The sequence below is a fragment of the Mus caroli genome, unplaced genomic scaffold (genome assembly GCF_978045245.1).
Source record: "Mus caroli unplaced genomic scaffold, Mus_caroli_1 scaffold_15, whole genome shotgun sequence".
Classification (NCBI taxonomy): Eukaryota; Metazoa; Chordata; class Mammalia; order Rodentia; family Muridae; genus Mus; species Mus caroli.
In genome coordinates, this window is record NW_028227270.1 from 53747295 (window position 1) to 53766564 (window position 19270).

General features: G+C 41.1%; 1 pseudogene; it reads right to left on the minus strand.

Moving 5' to 3' along the window:
• Positions 1–3101: 3101 nt before the first annotated feature.
• LOC110308532 (proteasome activator complex subunit 2 pseudogene) lies at positions 3102–3822 on the minus strand (annotated as a pseudogene).
• Positions 3823–19270: the final 15448 nt, after the last annotated feature.

The following is a 19270-nucleotide window of genomic DNA, read 5'->3' on the forward strand; positions in this document are numbered from 1 at the left end:
ACTCAACAAAACTGGAGAACCTGGATGAAATGGAGAAGTTTCAAGACAGATACCAGGCACCAAAGTTGAATCAAGATCAGGTTAATGATCTAAACAGCCCTATATCCCTCATTCTAAACCAAAGTGACTTTAAAGTTACAGAAACTGTTAAATCTGCTGTAATTGTAAGAGGAGAGATTCGCTCCAATAAAGGGCATTGTGGAACTCTGTACTGAGCCATGAAATGTGCCCTGAGCCAAGAGCAAGTCCGTGGAAAGTCTGTCTTATGGAAGTGCAATTTCATTTGAAACACCTGGATCTCCTGGGTCAGCACCCAGAGACAATGGAAACTTTGCAGTGGGTCCTGACATTATGCCAACATGGGCACAGGACTTGACAGCAGTGGCCACAGTGTCCAGATTTTGTAGGCTATGAGGTGCAACATGTAGGTCAAAAGTGAACTTTTCAGCATTCTTACAGAGAAGTGCTTCTGGTACAATTTCTGTGATGTACAGGGTCCCTCTAACAGTCCCTGTGGGGTCACATAACATTGAACAACCAGGTCCTATGAATATATGAATAAAGCCACAGAGATGGAGTTTGGGGTTGGCAAATTCTTTGTAGGCTAATTCATTTTATTCAGGGCCTCAGATGCCAAGTATATGATGCTATAGGAACTGAGTGTTGCCATTGCACTGATGGCTTACTTTGTTTCTGTCATTCCATACTAGATGCTTCCATGCCTCTTCCCCAATTTGCAAAAGGCACATTTAAACTGTCTTATTGCATGTTGAAGTAGTGATCTTGAAATCCATGACTACTACTGGGACTATTAAAGTCTATGAGGACTTTTAGAGATGGGCTAAATGATATACCTATTAAGAGATGAAAGGGAAATTGGATGGTACCAGGGGAGAAGATTGTGGTTTAAAATAGGGTATTTGGTTCTCAAATTCCAATGAGCTCATTTGATATTTCTGTGAACATATTTCATATATATATGTATATATATATGTGTGTGTGTGTGTGTGTACATATATATGTGTTTATGAGGAAAAATCATTTTTATATCCTGACTTGGGGGAACTGAGGGAAGTTCAAGGCTTCTTGACTTTCAAAATAGCAACAATTTCAGCACCAGAGAAGCCAAAGCTAGATAAATCAAACCTCTGCATAGGGAACTCCAATAGTGGATGGTGGGCAATTATACACATCAGTGTGATCCCAGGAACTGTGCATCCTTGCTCCTGGGAGAGTGGGAGGTAAGCATGAGCTCAGGGAACGCCTGATGATTAATACTCACCTGAGTTGTGAAAACCCAGGGAAATGTTGCAGCAATTCTGGTAGAACTCTCAGAAAAACTAACTTTCTTACATAAGCTAATGAATGAAAATACAAAGTGTTGCAGTAAATCTCCAACCCAAATAAGCCTGGGCAATGAAAACACAACTCAGTTAATATGAATACATGCTGTGTGCATAGATTGGGCAGATCTACCACTATACTACCATCTTCTAAGAGACCCCTTAGAATTTGTGGTTTCTCCAGGCCAGGTGCTTCTGCTCCACTTTCCTCTTCTCCCTAGCTGTCCCCTCCCTCTCTCCCTCCCCCTCCCCCTCTCCCTCATTCTTGAGATGGCCCCCCCAACTCCTCATCTCTGTCACTTGCAAATTTCCATTCATTTTCATGGCCACGTGGCCATCCCACATGCTTGATCCTGAATTCCTGTTCCCCTCCCCATCCCTCCTCTTTCCCAGTTCCCTCTCTATCTGCCTCTTATGACTATTTTATTACCTCTTCTAAGTGAGATTCAGGCTTCTTTGCTTGGGCCTTCCTTCTTGTTTAGCCTCATTGGGTCTGTGCAGTGTATATGGTACCTGTATTTTATGGCTTTTATCCACTTATACGTGAGTACATATTGTGCAAGTCTTTTGGGGATTAGGTTACCTCACTCAGGATGATCTCAAGTTCCATGCATTTGCCTGCAAAATTCATGATGCCTTGGTTTTTAATAGCTGAATAGTATTCCATTGTGGTATTTTCTTTATCCATTCTTCAGTTGAGGAATATCTAGGTTGTTTTCACTTTCTGGCTAGTATGAATAAAGCTGGTATGTACATAGCTGAGCAAGTATCTTTGTGCAATGTTTGAGCAACTTTTGGGTGTGGCAGGGTCTTGAGGTAGAACAATTCCCAGTTTTCTGAGACAATGCAAAACTGATTTCTAACATGGTTGTACAAGTTTGTTCTCCAACAGCACTGAAGAAGTTTTTCCCTTGCTCGATATCCTCTCCAGTGTGTGCTATCTCTTGAATTTTTTTTTTATCTTAGCCATTCTGATGGGTGTAAGATGGAACCTCACAGTTGTTTTTGATTTGCATTTCCCTGATGACTAAGGACTTTGAACATTTCTCTAAGTGCTTCATGACCGTTCAATATTCCTCTGTTGAGAATTTTCTGTTTAGTTCTGTACCCCACTTTTTAATTGGGTTATTTAGATTGTTGGTTTCTAACTTCCTGAGTTCCTTATAAATTTTGGATATTAGCCCTCTGCCAGATGAAGGATTGATGAAGATCCTTTCCCAATCTATGGGTTGCTGATTTGTCCTATTGACAGTGTCTTTTGCCTTACAGGAGTTTTGCTGTTTCATGAGTCTCTATTGATCTTAGAGACTGAGACATTGATGTTCTGTTCAGGAAGTTGTCTCCTGTACCAAGGTGTTGAAGAGTATTTCCCATCTTCTCTTTTATGAGACTTAGTGTATCCAGTTTTATATTGAGATCCTTGATCCACTTGGATTTGAGTTTTGTGCAGGGTAATAAGTATGGATCTATTTGCATTGTTGAAGTTCCTCCCCCCCCTCCCCCTGCCCCGTTTTATGCTTTTGAATTCTTTATCAAAAATCAAGTGTCTACAGGTATGTGGGTTTATTTCTGGGTCTTCAATTCTATTCCATTGATCTATGTGTCTGTTTCTGTACTAATACGAGGCAGGTTTTTTTTTGTTTTTTGTTTTTATCACTATTGCCCTGTAGTACAGCTTGAGGTCAGGAATGGTGATTCCTCAGAAGTTTTTTTTTTTTTTTTAAGTATAAATCACTTATTTTCCTTATAATACTTAGCTCAGTACATAGATGGCTTTTCTTCACCCTTTGGGTTGACGATTTTCTCTAGGTTGCTGCTGATGGTATGATAAAGCTCAGCATAGAAGGCCCCTCAGGTCCAGCACCATGGCCCTAAGCGCCCCATACGCTGCTTCATCTCGCTCATGCACCAAGGCCTGGTAATCCATTCCATGGGTGTCCCTAGAGGCCTTGGCTACAGCATCCCCACATTCTGAGAAGGAGTTGGAAATGGTTGTCTGGAAAGCTTCTACTTTGGTCTTGACAGCATTCACTCTCTCCAGCACCTTCTCCTGAACTGCTACCCCAAAATCATTTCCACACTCAACCTTGGGGATCAGGTGCTGGATCTATGTGACTACCAGAATGCACTTCTCTTTGAGAGTCCAGACTTCTGGCTTAACCAAAGCAAGCAGGACCAGAAGCTTCTCATTCCCCGGGAGGAAGCTGCATTTAGGGACTTCTCTCTTCTCCTGCTTGTCTGTTTCCATCTCATCATCCTCCGGTGCGGGAATCTGGGATAGGGATGTCCAGAGGAGCCGAAGGGAGGAGAGGTCAGCCACATTGAGGGAATCCTCCTGCAAGAGCTGACTCAGGGATATGATTTTCCATGGCAAGAAAGTGCAGGGGAAGTCATCAGCCTCCTGGGAAAGATTTTGTCTGAAGACATCCACCTGTTTACCGGCGTCTCCACCCAAGTGAACCCCACAAGACTTGGCCATGCTTCCCCCAAGTTCTGTTTTTGTTCAGGATTGTTTTGGCTATCCTGGGATATTTGTTCTCCAATATGAAGTTAAGAATTGTGCTTTCAAGGTCTATAAAACATTGTGTTGGAGTTTTGATGGGGATTACATTAAATCTGTTGATTACTTTTAGTCCAGTGGCCATTTTCACAATGTTAATCCCACCTATCCATGAGCATGGGAGATCTTTTCATCTTCTGATATCTTCCTCAATTTTTTTCTTCAGGAACTTGAAGGTCTTGGCACACAGATCTTTAATTTACTTGGTTAGAGCTACAGCAAGATATTTTGTATATTTCATATTTATTGTAAAGACTGCTGTTTCCTTAATTTCTTTCTCAGCATGTTTATCATTTGTATAAAGGGGGCTACTGATTTCTTTGAGTTAATTTTGTATCCAGCCACTTTGCTGAAGGTGTTTGTCAGCAGTAAAAGTTCTCTGGTAGAAGTTTTGGGGTAACTCATGTATACTATCATATCATCTGACCTCTTCCTTTCCAATTTGTATCTCCTGATCTCATTTATTTGTCTTCTTGATGTAGCTAGAATTTCAAGTACTATATTGAATAGAGAGGGAGAGAGTGGGCAGCCTTGTCTTGTCCCTGATTTTAGTGAAAATGCTTTAAGTTTCTCTTCATTTAGTTTGATATTGGCTTGTTGTGTATTCCTTTGTTTTTGTTTAGGTATGTGCCCTGTGCCCCTGATTTCTCTAATACCTTTAACATGAAGGGGAGTTGGATTTTATCAAAGTCCTTTTTTTTTTCGTGTCTAATGAGATAATTGTGTGATTTTATTCTTTTAGTTTGTTTATATGGTAGAGTTGAAAGAACCTAGTGGGGAAACCCCAACTCAATTCCCGTTCGGCGTGCACCCAAGAATCACAAACAGACGACCATCTTGTTGTAAAAGCATGAGGTAGTTTAATGATGGAGCTCCGGGCCAACACATATCTCCTGCAGGAGACAGAGGTGTCAACGACATGGTGGAGTCATAATGGCGGAGCTCCGGGTCGAAACGTATCTCATGCAGGAGACAGTGGTTTCGACCCCAAGGCTTGGAAGCTAGGGACTTTTATAGAAAAGGGGTGGGGCTAGGGGAGGAATTGGCACGGCTTCACATGATTGGTTCATTTAAACATCAGCAGGCTGTCAGAAGGGTGGGAGATAGGGAGGCACCAGGCTAGCCCCGAATATCATTCTCTTTATCTCTCTTTATCTTTATTGTCAAGCAGCCTCAGGAATGTCTTAACGATGGGCCTGCCCGGGCATGCCCTGGCCTGTTCTGCTATGTTCTCAGCCTGAGGTTTTAAAGCTCACAAACAACTCTTTGGGCTATTTGACATAAATTACATGAATCACAGGTCTCAAGTTTTATTTCCTTTTAGAGTATGTTGATGGATTTTTTTATATTGAACCATCTAGGACGATCTACTTGATCTTGATGGATGATGTCTTTGATATGTTCCTGGATTTAGTTTGCAAGTATGTTATTGAGTATTTTCATTAGAGAAATCAGTCTGAAGCTCTCTTTCTTTGTTGAGTCTTTGTGTGTTTAGTTATCAGGGTGACTATGGCCTCATACACTTAGTCTGGCAGTGTTTCTTCTGTTCTTATTTTATGGAATAATTCGAGAAGTATTGGAATTATCTCTTCTCTGAAAGTATGGTAGAATTCTGCACTAAAACAATCTGGCCCTGGGAGATATTTGTATGGGAGACTTTTAATGACTGCTTCTATTTCTTTAGGGGTTATGGGGCTGTTTAAATAGTTTACCTTAACTGGGCGTGGTGGCACACGCCTTTGACCCAGCACTTGGGAGGCAGAGGCAAGCAGATTTCTGAGTTCGAGGCCAGCCTGGTCTACAAAGTGAGTTCCAGGATAGCCAGAACTACAGAGAAACCCTGTCTTGAAAAAACAAAAAAACAAAACAAAAATAGTTTACCTTGTTTTGATGTAACTTTGGTGATTGGTTCTGTGATGGTTTGTATATTCTTGGACCAGGGAGTGGCAACATTTGGAGGTGTGGCCTTGCTGGAATAGGTGTGACCTGGTTGGAGTAGGTGTGTCACTGTGGGTGTGGGCTTAAGACTCTCACCCCAGTTGCCTGGAAGTCAGTCTTCCACTAGCAGCCTTTGGATGAAGACGTAGAACTCTTAGCTCTGCCTGCACCAAGTCTGCCTGGATACTGCCACGCTCCCACCTTGATGATAATGGACTGAATTTCTGAACCTGTAGCCAGCCCCAATTAAATGTTGTTTTTATAAGACTTGCCTTGGTCATGGTGTCTGTTCACAGCAGTAAAACCCTAACTACGACAATATCTGTCTAGAAAATCGTCCATTTTGTTAAGATTTTTCCAATTTTGTGGAGTACAGGTTTTTGATGTAAGAATTAATGATTCTTCGAATTTCCTCAGTGTCAATTTTTATGCCTTCATTTTCATTACTAATTTTGTTTATTTGGATACTGTTCGTCTCGTGGTTAGTTTGGCTAAGGATTGGTCTATCTTGTTGATTTTCATGAAAAATCATCTCTTATTTTCCTTGATTCTTTGTATTGTTTTCAGCCCTGATTTTAATTATTTCCTGCCTTCTACTCCTCTTTGGTGTGCTTGCTTCTTTTTTTCTAGAATTTTCAGGTGTACCTTTAAATTGCTAGTATGAGAACTTCCTAATTTCTTTATAGAGGCACTTAGTGCTATGAACTTTCCTCTTAGCACTGCTTTCATTGTGTCCCATAAATTTTGGTATGTTGTTCCTTCATCATTGAATTCTAGAAAGTCTTTAATTTCTTTATTTCTTCCCTGATACAGAGATAGAGAGTTGAATAGAGAGTTGTTCAATTTCCAACAGTATGCGGGCTTTCCAGTGTTTCTGCTTTAATCCATGGTGGTCTGATAAGATGCAAAGTATTATTTTATTTTCTTATATTTGTTGAAACTTGCTTTGTGATCAACTAGTCAGTTTTGGAGAAGGATCCATGTGATGTTGAGAAGGTGGGTTTCTATGTATGATTTAAGTTTTACCAATGTTTATTTAACAAATGTGGGTACCCTTATGTTTGGGGCATAGATATTCAGAATTGAGATATCATCTTGGTAGATTTTTCTTTTGATGAGTATGAAGTGTCCTTCCCTGTCTCTTTTGATTAAATTTGGTTGAAAGTCTATTTTATTAGATATTAGAATGGTTATTCCAGCTTGCTTCTTGGTTCTGATTGCTTGGAAAAACTTTTGTCCAGCCCTTTACTCTGAGGTAATGCCTATCCTTATGGCTGAGGTGTGTTTCTTGCATGTAGCAGAATGATGGATCCTGTTTTTGTATCAATTCTGTTACCCTGTGTCTTTTTATTGGGGAATTGAGTCCATTGATTTGAGAGATATTAATGACCAGTAATTGTTATTTCCTGTTATTTTGATATTGTTGGTGTTCATATACATATGCTTTCCTTGTTTCTGCTGGTATGGAATTATTTCCTGTGCTTTCCTGAGAATTTTCCTTTTAGTATTTTCTGTGGATTGGATTTGTAGATAGATATTGTTTCAATTTGGATTTGTCTTGAATTGTTTTGTTTTCTTCATCTATGGTGATTGAGTGTTTTGCTGGCTATCGTAGTGTAGCTTGGCACCTGTGGTTTTGGGTGTTTTGTTTTGTTTTGTTTTGTTTTGTTTTGTTTTGTTTTGTTTTGTTTTGTTTTGTTTAGAGACAGGGTTTCTCTGTGTAGCACTGGCTGTCCTGGAACTCACTCAGTAGACCAACCTAGCCTCGAACTTAAGAGATCTGCCTGCCTCTGCCTCCCCAGTGCTGGGATTAAAGGTGTGTGCCACCACTCCCAGCTGTTTTTTTTTTAGAGGTGCAGGATATCTGTCCAGGCCCTACTAGTTTTAGAGTCTTTGTTGAAAAGACAGGTGTAATTGTGATAGGTAGACCTTTATATGTTACCTGGCCTTTTTCCCTTGTGCTTTTAACATTCTTTGTTCTGTAGATTTTGTGTTTTTATTATTATCTGTTGGGAGAATTTCCTTTTCCAAACCAGTCTAATTGATATTCTATAAGCTTCTTGTATGTTTTTAGGCATCTCTTTCTTTAGTTTGGAAAAGTTTTTTTCTATGATTTTGCTGAGAATATTTTCTGGGCCTTGGAGCTGGGACTCTGACTTCTTCTAGTCCTATTACTTTTAGGTTAGGTCTTTCTATGGCATCCCACATTTTTCTGGATGTTTTGTGTCAGGAAATTTTTAGATTTAACATTTTCTTTGACTGCTATATCAATTTCTTGGCTTGTATCTTCTATACCCGAGATTCTCTCTTCCATCTCCTGTATTAACTTGGTGTTCTCCTTCTCTTCCCTAGGTTTTCTATCTCCAGTATTTCCTCAGTTTGTGTTTTCTTTATTACTGTATCCACTTTCAGGTATTACACGGTTTTATTTATTTCCTTCACCTGTTTAATTTTATATTCCTGTATATATTTAAGGGATTTATTTGTTTCCTCTTTAAAGACCTCTACCAGTTTGATTTTATTTTCCTGTATTTCTCTAGGGGATTTCTTCTTTAAAGTTCTCTATCATCTTTATAAGATTGGATTTAAAGTCACTTTCTGTAGCAATAAATTGTTAAAAATCTGCTCTATGCTATATGCTCCTGGAGACCTGCTCTGCTCTTCTGTACCTGTCCCAGAGCTCTGGATTCATGAATGAAAAACATGCACATGGCAACTTATTTTTTTAATATGCCTTCACTATTTCAATGGCTGGGCCTCTTACTTCCAAACCTCTCTGCAGGTTGCACACTCTCCCCTCCAGTATTCCTGAGTTAACACTTACTAAACCAGGCTGGAGAGATGGCTTAGTGGTTAAGAGCACTGACTGCTCTTCCAAAGGTCCTGAGTTCAAATACCAGCAACCACATGGTGGTTCACAACAATCCATAATGAGATCTGACACCCTCTTCTGGTGCTGTCTGAGGACAGCTATAGTTTTTATTTCAATTCCCAGCAACCACATGATGGCTCTCAACCATCTGTACAGCTACAGTGTACTCACATACATAAAATCAACAAATAAATATTTTTAAAACAAAACCATGCGAAATCTATACTTTGTCCTTGGTGCCCTAGACCCTTCTGGGACTGCTTTCCCTTTTGCTCCTATATTTTGTCCATTTCTCCCTCTTGCTCCTGATTGGTGTGGTCAGTCCTACACCCATCTCCTTCATTTCTTTTCTTTTCTTTTCTTTTCTTTTCTTTTCTTTTCTTTTCTTTTTTTTTTTTAAGATTTGAAATGAACCCACACTCCTATGGTCACTTGATCTTTGACAAAGGAGCTAAAACCATCCAGTGGAAAGAAGACAGCATTTTCAACAACTGGCAGTTAGCATGTAGAAGAATGAAAATTGATCCATTTTTATCTCTTTGTACAAAGCTCAATTCTAAGTGGATCAAGGAACTCCACATAAAACCAGAGACAGTGGAACTTATAGAGGAGAGGGAAAGCCTTGAAGATATGGGTACAGGGGAAAAATTCCTGAACAGAACAGCAATGGCTTGTGCTGTAAGATCAAGAATCAACAAATGGGACCTCATAAAATTGCAAATCTTCTGTAAGGCAAAGGACACTGTCAATAAGACAAAAACGGCAACCAACAGATCCGATAGAGGGTTAATATCCAATATATGTAAAGAACTCAAGAAGTTGGACTCCAGAAAACCAAATAACCCTATTTTAAAATGGGGTACAGAGCTAAACAAAGAATTCTCAACTGAAGAATACTGAATGGCTGAGAAGCACCTAATAAAATGTTCAACATCCTTAATCATCAGGGAAATGCAAATCAAAACAACCCTGAGATTCCACCTCACACCAGTCAGAATGGCTATGGGCAAAAACTCAGGTGACAGCAGATGCTGGCGAGGATGTAGAGAAAGAGGAACACTCCTCCATTGCTGGTGGGATTGCAAGCTGGTACAACCACTCTGGAAATCAGTTTGGCCTTTCCTCAGAAAATTGGACATAGTACTACTACAAGATCCATCAATACCACTCCTGGGCATATACCCAGAAGATGCTCCAACATGTAATAAGGACACATGCTCCACTATGTTCATAGCAGCCATATTTATAGTAGACAGAATTTGGAAAGAACCCAGATGTCCCTCAACAGAGGAAGGGATACAGAAGATGTGGTACATTTATACAATGGAGTACTACTTAGCTATTAAAAACAATGAATTCATAACATTCTTAGACAAATGGATGGATCTGGAGGATATCATCTTAAGTGAGGTAACCCAATCACAAAAGAACACATATGATATGCACTCACTGATAAGTGGATATTAGCCGAGAAGCTCAGAATACCCAAGATACAATTTGCAAAACACATGAAACTCAAGAATAAGGAAGACCAGAGTGTGGATACTTCAATCCTTCTTAGAAGGGAGAACAAAATACCCATGGAAGGAGTTACAGACACAAAGTTTGGAGCAGAGACTGAAGGAATGAACATCCAGAAACTGTCCCACTTGGGGTTCCATCCCATAAACAACCACCAAACCCAGACAGTATTGCAGATGCCAACAAGAACTTGCTGACAGCAGCCTGATATAGCTGTCTCCCGAGAGGCTCTGCCAGTGCCCAACTAATACAGAAGTGGATGTTCACAGTCATCCCTTAGACGGAGCACAGGGTCCCCAATGAAGGAGCTAGAGAAAGTACTCAAGGAACTGAAGGGTTTTGCAGCCCCATAGGAGGAACAAAAATATGAACTAACCAGTACCAGCAGAGCTCTCTGAGACTAAACAACCAACCAACGAAAAAACATGGCAAGACTCATGGCTCTAGCTGCATATGTAGCAGAGGATGGCCTAGTCGGTCATCAATTGGGGGAGAGGCCCTTGGTCTTGTTCTATGCCCCAGTATAGGAGAATGCCTGAGCTAGGAAGCAGGAGTGGGTGGGTTGGGGAGCAGGGGGAGGGGGAAGAGGATAGGGGATTTTTGGAGGGGAAACAAGGAAAGGGGATAGCATTTGAAATGTAAATAAAGAACATATCTAATAAAAAGATTTATTTATTTATTTATTTATTATGTATACTTTACATGTATACTGCTTATGAGTGAAAGACCCACAACGTGAGGACTCCCTCACGTTCTGACTCAGGAGAGGCGACACCCCAAAATTACCCACAAGAAACGGTCTTGCTGCAACTGCAAGAGGATTTTTATTTGAGAGCGTTCTCGGGCCCATGGTCATACACCACGCGGGGGTAGAGGACCATGGCGCGCCGAGTAGCTGAGTAAGGGGGTATTTAAAGGAAGAAACCACAATTCATGGAGGTGGGGAGGGTGTTGTTGGAAAATACCAAAAATACCAGTTAAGAGTCACAAGGAAGTATAAAGTCACAAGTGTCAGGTTATCTCTCAGGACAGTTTCTAAGAGCCCCTAACAATCTAAGAGCCCCTAAAGATAGCACATTTGCATTGCAGGTTCCAGTAATGGTCAGGGTGCCATTCTTTGAATTGAACCCAGGAAGCGGGTAGGTGGAGGAATGTCGCTATCTGTTTTATGACCAGTACCTGGAGCACTAAGCCACAAAGGCTACACTCCCAAGCCTGGGCCCAAAAGCCTCGAATTTTGTTTTTACTTTGCTATACTTTTTTAATACTTCTTCAATGAGTACACTGTCACTGTCTTTAGACACACCAGAAGAGGGCATCTGACCTCATTACAGATAGTTGTAAGCTACCATGTAGTTGCTGGGATTTGAACTCAGGACCTCCAGAAGAGCAGTCAGCGTTCTTAACCACTGAGTCATTTCTCCAGCTCCCTCTCCCTTGATTCTTGCCTGGGTATCCTAAAAGTCCCACCTCTATCTCCCTTCCATCATTGGCCACTGTTAACTCTATTTCCCAACCAGAGCCAACTGGGGGCAGTGTTCCTTTAGCCTATGTGCAGGACACTGGAAACAGGTTTTTGAGTAACCTAATTAGCATGAGAACTCAAGCTGCTACAATTTTCTCCTGGTTTGGTTGAATTAGGATAACTAGGGCTTGCTGTCTGTCATGGGGTAGCTGGGCTTTGGAGGTGTCACATTGGCCTGGTTCGTGTTGATTGTGTTGTTTCGAGGGCCTTTAGCCATCTAGATGCTTTTGCTCCATGGATGTTCTCATTGTAGTGGGGGTTTAGAGGAAGGTGAACCTGGATGGTCCTGGTGTGGCAGGCCTCTGATGGGCTGCCTTGGGCTGTATGGTTGCGAACCTGTAGTTCTGTATGGTTCAGGAGTCTCAGGTTTGATGAAGGTGGGCAGATATGTGGCAGGAGAATGGAGGACCTCTTGGATGGCGGGCTGCTCCAGCAGCTTGGCTTGCCCCAGAGGACTCAGATAGCAGGGAAGAAGGGTTGGGGAAGGGAACCTTACCTGTGGTTCAGGAGTCTGATGGAGGTGAAGGAGAGGTGGCAGGAGAGTGGAGGTTCCCTGGGTAGTAGGCTGCTCAGAGCAGCTTGGTTTGGCCCAGAAGGGATTCTGTTATTTCCAAGGAAAACTGCCAATATAACATACTATTTCCCTCTCTCCTCCTCCTTTTTTTTTTGGGGGGGGGGGGAGGAAGTCCCAGTACAGGCCTCTGGCTCTCCTAGAACTAGAGTTTCTCCTGTCTCTGCCTCCCAAGTGACTGAAGGCATATCCACAACATCTGGCAAGTTCCTTTTGTCTATTTTTCTTTTTTTTTCTTTTTTTGCAAGCTTAAGTAACATTTTATAATATGTAGAATGCAGATTAAAATAAACATATTCTCTTCCGGTCAGAAAAGCACCTGGGCAGCTGGGGCGCAGGGTCTGCTGACACTCGCCAGCTACCCACAACACCCGCCACAGGATCTTAAGACTTCTGGTGAGTGGAGCACAGCTTCTGCTCCAATCCAATTGCGCGGGACCTGAGACTGCATTAGTTAGGGAAGCAGAAACCGGCCTGAGTAGGGCCACAGGCCTCATCCGGCTGGATCAGTGCCGGGGTAGCAGGAGCTCAGGGTTGCCTGACATCCGCCAGACACCCACGACCCCCGCCGCAGGATTTTGGGACTGCTGGTGAGGGGAACACAGCTTCTGCTCCAGTCCAATCACGCGGGACCTGAGACTGCTCTGGTTGGGGAGAGAGAAATCCGGCCTACATAGGGCCACAACCCTCTTCCGGTCAGAAAAGCACCGGGGCAGCTGGGGCGCAGGGTCGGCTGACACTCACCAGCTACCCACAACACCCACCACAGGATCTTAAGACTTCTGGAGAGTGGAACACAGCTTCTGCTCCAATCCAATTGCACGCGGGACCAGAGACTGCATTAGTTAGGGAAGCAGAAAAACGGCCTGAGTAGGACCACAGGCCTCTTCCGGCTGGACCAGCACCGGGTTACCGTCAGCTACCCACGACCCCCGCCGCAGGATTTAGAGACTGCTGGTGAGTGGAACACAGCTTCTGCTCCAATCTTTAAATAGTGACAACGATAACAACTAACCCCAGAGATTACCAAATGGCGAAAGGTAAACGTAATAATCTTACTAACAGAAACCAAGACCACTCACCATCATCAGAACCCAGCATCCCCACTTCGCCCAGTCCAGGGCACCCCAACACACCGGAAAAGCTAGACACGGATTTAAAAGCATATCTCCTGATGATGATAGAGGACTTCAAGAAGAACTTTAATAACACACTTAAAGAAATGCAGGAGAACACTGCTAAAAAGGCAGAAGACAATAAAGAGGAAGCACAAAAATCCCTTAAAGAATTGCAGGAGAACACTGCTAAAGAGTTACAAATCCTTAAAGAAAAACATGATAACATAATCAAACAGGTAGAAGTCCTTACAGAAAAACAGGAAAACACATCCAAACAGATGATGGAAATGAACAAAACCATACTAGACCTAAAAAGGGAAGTAGACACAATAAAGAAAACCCAAAATGAGGCAACACTGGAGATAGAAACCCTAGGAAAGAAATCTGGAACCATAGATACGAGCATCAGCAACAGAATACAAGAGATGGAAGAGAGAATCTCAGGTGCAGAAGATTCCATAGAGAACATCGGCACAACAATCAAGGAAAATGTAAAATGCAAAAAGATCCTAACTCAAAACATCCAAGAAATACAGGACATAATGAGAAGACCAAACCTACGGATAATAGGAGTGGATGAGAATGAAGATTTTCAACTCAAAGGACCAGCAAACATCTTCAACAAAATTATAGAAGAAAACTTCCCAAATCTAAAGAAAGAGATGCCCATGAACATACAAGAAGCCTACAGAACTCCAAATAGACTGGACCAGAAAAGAAATACCTCCCGACACATAATAATCAGAGCAACAAATGCTCTAAATAAAGATAGAATACTAAAAGCAGTAAGAGAAAAAGGCCAAGTAACATATAAAGGCAAGCCTATCAGAATTACACCAGACTTTTCACCAGAGACTATGAAAGCCAGAAGATCCTGGACTGATGTTATACAGACACTAAAAGAACACAAATTCCAGCCCAGGCTACTATACCCAGCCAAACTCTCAATTAACATAGATGGAGAAACCAAAGTATTCCACGACAAAACCAAATTCACACATTATCTCTCCACGAATCCAGCCCTTCAAAGGATAATAACAGAAAAAAACCAATACAAGGACAGAAACCACGCCCTAGAAACAACAAGAAGGTAATCCCTCAACAAACCTAAAAGAAGACAGCCACAAGAACAAAATGCCAACTTTAACATCAAAAATAACAGGAAACAACAATTACTTTTCCTTAATATCTCTTAATATCAATGGACTCAACTCCCCGATAAAAAGACATAGACTAACAAACTGGCTACACAAACAAGACCCAACATTTTGCTGCTTACAGGAAACTCATCTCAGAGAAAAGGATAGACACTACCTCAGAATGAAAGGCTGGAAAACAATTTTCCAAGCAAATGGCATGAAGAAACAAGCTGGAGTAGCCATTCTAATATCTGATAAGATTGACTTCCAACCCAAAGTCATTAAAAAAGACAGGGAGGGACACTTCATACTCATCAAAGGTAAAATCCTCCAAGAGGAACTATCAATCCTGAATATCTATGCTCCAAATACAAAGGCAGCCACATTCATTAAAGAAACTTTAGTAAATCTCAAAGCACACATTGCACCTCATACAATAATAGTGGGAGACTTCAACACACCACTTTCACCAATGGACAGATCATGGAAACAGAAACTAAACAGGGACACAGTGAAACTAAGAGAAATTATGAATCAAATGGATCTGGCAGATATCTACAGAACATTCTATCCTAAAACAAAAGGATATACCTTCTTCTCAGCACCTCATGGTACCTTCTCCAAAATTGACCACATAATTGGTCACAAAACAGGCCTCAACAGATATAAAAATATTGAAATTGTCCCATGCATCCTATCAGATCACCATGGACTAAGGCTGATCTTCAATAACAAAATAAATAATAGAAAGCCAACCTTCACGTGGAAACTGAACAACACTCTTCTCAATGATACCTTGGTCAAGGAAGGAATAAAGAAAGAAATTAAGGACTTTTTAGAGTTCAATGAAAATGAAGCCACAACATACCCAAACTTATGGGACGCAATGAAAGCATTTTTAAGAGGAAAACTCATAGCTCTGAGTGCCTCCAAAAGGAAACTAGAGAGAGCACACATTAGCAGCTTGACAACACACCTAAAAGCACTAGAACAAAAGGAAGCAAATTCACCCAAGAGGAGTAGACGGCAGGAAATAATCAAACTCAGGGGTGAAATCAACCAAGTGGAAACAAGAAAAACTATTCAAAGAATCAACCAATCAAGGAGCTGGTTCTTTGAGAAAATCAACAAGATAGATAAACCCTTAGCCAGACTCACTAGAGGGCACAGGGAAAGCATCCTAATTAACAAAATCAGAAATGAAAAAGGAGACATAACAACAGATCCTGAAGACATCCAAAACACCATCAGATCCTTCTACCAAAGGCTATACTCAACAAAACTGGAGAACCTGGATGAAATGGAGAAGTTCCTAGACAGATACCAGGTACCAAAGTTGAATCAAGATCAGGTTAATGATCTAAACAGCCCTATATCCCCCAAAGAAATAGAAGCAGTCATTAATAGTCTCCCAACTAAAAAAAGCCCAGGACCAGATGGGTTTAGTGCAGAGTTCTATCAGACCTTCAAAGAAGATCTAATCCCAGTTCTTCACAAACTATTCCACAAAATAGAAACAGAAGGTACTCTACCCAACTCATTCTATGAAGCCACAATTACTCTGATACCTAAACCACAAAAAGACCCAACAAAGATAGAAAACTTCAGACCAATATCCCTTATGAATATTGATGCAAAAATCCTCAATAAAGTTCTTGCTAACTGAATCCAAGAACACATCAAAACAATCATCCATCCTGACCAAGTAGGTTTCATCCCAGGGATGCAGGGATGGTTCAATATACGGAAATCCATCAACGTAATCCAGTATATAAACAAACTCAAAGACAAAAACCACATGGTCATCTCGTTAGATGCGGAAAAAGCATTTGACAAGATCCAACACCCATTCATGATAAAAGTCTTGGAAAGATCAGGAATTCAAGGCCCATACCTAAACATGATAAAAGCAATCTACAGCAAACCAGTAGCCAACATCAAAGTAAATGGTGAGAAGCTTGAAGCAATCCCTCTAAAATCAGGGACTAGACAAGGCTGTCCACTTTCTCCATACCTATTCAACATTGTACTTGAAGTCCTAGCCAGAGCAATTCGACAACAAAAGGAGATCAAAGGGATACAAATTGGAAAAGATGAAGTCAAAATATCACTTTTTGCAGATGATATGATAGTATATATAAGTGACCCTAAAAATTCCACCAGAGAACTCCTAAGCCTGATAAACAGCTTCGGTGAAGTAGCTGGATATAAAATTAACTCAAACAAATCAATGGCCTTTCTCTACACAAAGAATAAACAGGCTGAGAAAGAAATTAGGGAAACAACACCCTTCTCAATAGTCACAAATAATATAAAATATCTTGGCGTGACTCTAACTAAGGAAGTGAAAGATCTGTATAATAAAAACTTCAAGTCTCTGAAGAAAGAAATTATAGAAGATCTCAGAAGATGGAAAGATCTCCCATGCTCATGGATTGGCAGGATCAACATTGTAAAAATGGCTATCTTGCCAAAAGCAATCTACAGATTCAATGCAATCCCCATCAAAATTCCAAATCAATTCTTCAACGAATTAGAAAGTGCAATCTGCAAATTCATCTGGAATAACAAAAAACCTAGGATAGCAAAAACTCTTCTCAAGGATAAAAGAACCTCTGGTGGAATCACCATGCCGGACCTAAAGCTCTACTACAGAGCAATTGTGATAAAAACTGCATGGTACTGGTATAGTGACAGACAAATAGACCAATGGAATAGAATTGAAGACCCAGAAATGAACCCACACACCTACGGTCACTTGATCTTCGACAAGGGAGCTAAAAACATCCAGTGGAAGAAAGACAGCATTTTCAACAAATGGTGCTGGCACAACTGGTTGTTAACATGTAGAAGAATGCGAATCGATCCATTCCTATCTCCTTGTACTAAGGTCAAGTCTAAGTGGATCAAGGAACTTCACATAAAACCAGAGACACTGAAACTTATAGAGGAGAAAGTGGGGAAAAGCCTTGAAGATATGGGCACAGGGGAAAAATTCCTGAATAGAACAGTAATGGCTTGTGCTGTAAGATCGAGAATTGACAAGTGGGACCTCATGAAACTACAAAGCTTCTGCAAGGCTAAAGACACCATCAATAAGACAAAAAAAACACCAACAGATTGGGAAAGGATCTTCACCTATCCTAAATCAGATAAGGGACTAATATCCAATATATATAAAGAACTCAAGAAGGTGGACTCCAGAAAGTCAAATAACCCCATTAAAAAATGGGGCTCAGAACTGAACAAAGAATTCTCACCTGAGGAATACCGAATGGCAGAGAAGCACCTGAAAAAATGTTCAACATCCTTAATCATCAGGGAAATGCAAATCAAAACAACCCTGAGATTCCACCTCACACCAGTCAGAATGGCTAAGATCAAAAATTCAGGTGACAGCAGATGCTGGCGAGGATGTGGAGAAAGAGGAACACTCCTCCATTGTTGGTGGGATTGCAAGCTTGTACAACCACTCTGGAAATCAGTCTGGCGGTTCCTCAGAAAATTGGACATAGTACTACCGGAGGATCCAGCAATACCTCTCCTGGGCATATATCCAGAAGATGTCCCAACCGGTAAAAAGGACACATGCTCCACTATGTTCATAGCAGCCCTATTTATAATAGCCAGAAGCTGGAAAGAACCCAGATGTCCCTCAACAGAGGAATGGATACAGAAATTATGGTACATTTACACAATGGAGTACTACTCAGCTATTAAAAAGAATGAATTTATGAAATTCCTAGCCAAATGGATGGACCTGGAGGGCATCATCTTGAGTGAAGTAACACAATCACAAAAGAACTCACACAATATGTATTCACTGATAGGTGGATATTAGCCCAAAACTTAGGATACCCAAGATATAAGATACAATTTGCTAAACGCATGAAACTCAAGAAGAATGAAGACCAAAGTGTGGACACTGTGCACCCTCTTAGCATTGGGAACAAAACACCCAGGGAAGGAGTTACAGAGACAAAGTTCGTAGCTGTGATGAAAGGATGGACCATTTAGAGACTGCTGTATCCAGGGATCCATCCCATAATCAGCTTCTAAACGCTGACACCATTGCATACACTAGCAAGATCTTGCTGAAAGGACCCAAATATAGCTGTCTCTTGTGAGACGATGCCGGGGCCTAGCAAACACAGGAGTGGATGTTCACAGTCAGCTATTGGATGTATCACAGGGCTCCCAATGGAGAAGCTAGAGAAAGTACCCAAGGAGCTAAAGGGATCTGCAACCCTATTGTTGGAACAACATGATGTACTAACCAGAACCCTGGAGCTCTTGTCTCTAGCTGCATATGTATCGAAAGATGGCCTAGTCGGCCATCAATGGAAAGAGAGGCCCATTGGACTTGCAAACTTTATATGCCCCAATATAGGGGAATGCCAGGGCCAAAAGAATGGGAATGGGTGGGTAGGGAAGTGGGGGGCGCTATCGGGGACTCTTGGGATAGTATTGGAAATGTAATTGAGGAAAATATGTAATAAAAATATTAAAAAAATAAATAAATAAATACTGACTTTTAAAGGGGGAAAAAAAATAAAATAAACATATTGATGAGCAACAACTTGTAAACTTAACAAACAAAACATGGAAAAGCTTGATTCACAAATATCTGCGATGAATCTGGATATTTCTGTTTGTTTTTGTTTTGTTTTGAGACAGGGTTTC